Genomic DNA, 1,131 nt, shown 5'->3' with positions numbered 1-1,131 from the left:
GGCGTGTTCACCCTGGAGCCTAATGGTGGCTGCGTGTCGGCTGCGTGGGCGGTTTTGCATGGGGAACGGAGCCGGTTTGCTGAAATGCCTGAGCTGTTGGGCGTCTGTAGCGGGGGGGAAGTGAGGAGGTGGGGGAGGGGGGCGCCAAAGGTGCCCTCCTTGGGGAATACCACAGCATGGGGAAAGCAAAGGCCCGCATGCGCTGTCCGTCGCATGTGCAGCCCCGAAGACGGTCTGTGGTCCCCAYGCGCCTCTGAGCCGTGAGGGCGTTGCCGGCACGCATCCTCCTATTGCGCCCACCCCTCGCCCAGACAGCGGCGCTCAACTGGGCCTCGGGGCACCGCAGACAGCAACAGCATCACGTGCCCTGCCGGCACGGCGGGCATTCCCACACCCAGCTGATCCTCCCCGGGCCGTGGAGGAGTCTCCATCGCAGCTCTGTGCCCCCCAAGGGAGCTGCGTGCAGGGCCAGGCCGGCCTTGCCACCCCTCCTCCTCTTCCAAASGAGCTCGCTGATCACAGCCGTCCCCAAGCCCTCTCCTTCCTCCTCTCCCCTCCCTCAGCTTCGGCRTTAAGCAACAACTAAAAAAGCTTTCAGGCTTGGACGCAGCATGTTTCAAGCAGGCGGTTGCAAACCTCACGCGTCTATTTTTGCTTTGCTGGAGAAAATCGGCGCCGGTTGCCCAGGCAGCTGCGGAAACGAAGGAAGCTCTCGGCGACCGTTCGCTCTTTCCAGATCGGCAGGGGCAGCAAGACCGGCCGGAGCAACGCTGCTTGCCCAGGAGCAGCACGCAAAACGTGCTTTCCACGAGTATTCGCYCGCCGAGCTTCCCCAGGCTTCAGCTGCCGTCGGCGGCACCTGCTGTTCCCACAAATATCTCCGCTTGGCTGCCCGAAACAAGGACGCGTTTAATYGTGCGGCCCTTCGGGGCTCTGCGGCTTCTGCCTTTTAGTTTTCTTCACGTTGGCGTTGACGCAAGTCTAGTCAACAAGGTTCGATGCACACGAYTTGGGGGGTGCCTGGAGCGAGCGCGGTGGCACCCGCCGCACCGGCSCAGCGAGAGCACGGCCCAGCTCCGTCGCAGCTTCCCCTCAGCCTGCRAACAGCCGGGTTTTCCTCCGCTTCTCCAT

This window comes from Rhea americana, unplaced genomic scaffold (genome assembly GCF_003343005.1).
Source record: "Rhea americana isolate MKP2758 unplaced genomic scaffold, rheAme1 scaffold_335, whole genome shotgun sequence".
NCBI lineage: Eukaryota > Metazoa > Chordata > Aves > Rheiformes > Rheidae > Rhea > Rhea americana.
Note: the sequence above shows the minus strand (reverse complement) of the source record.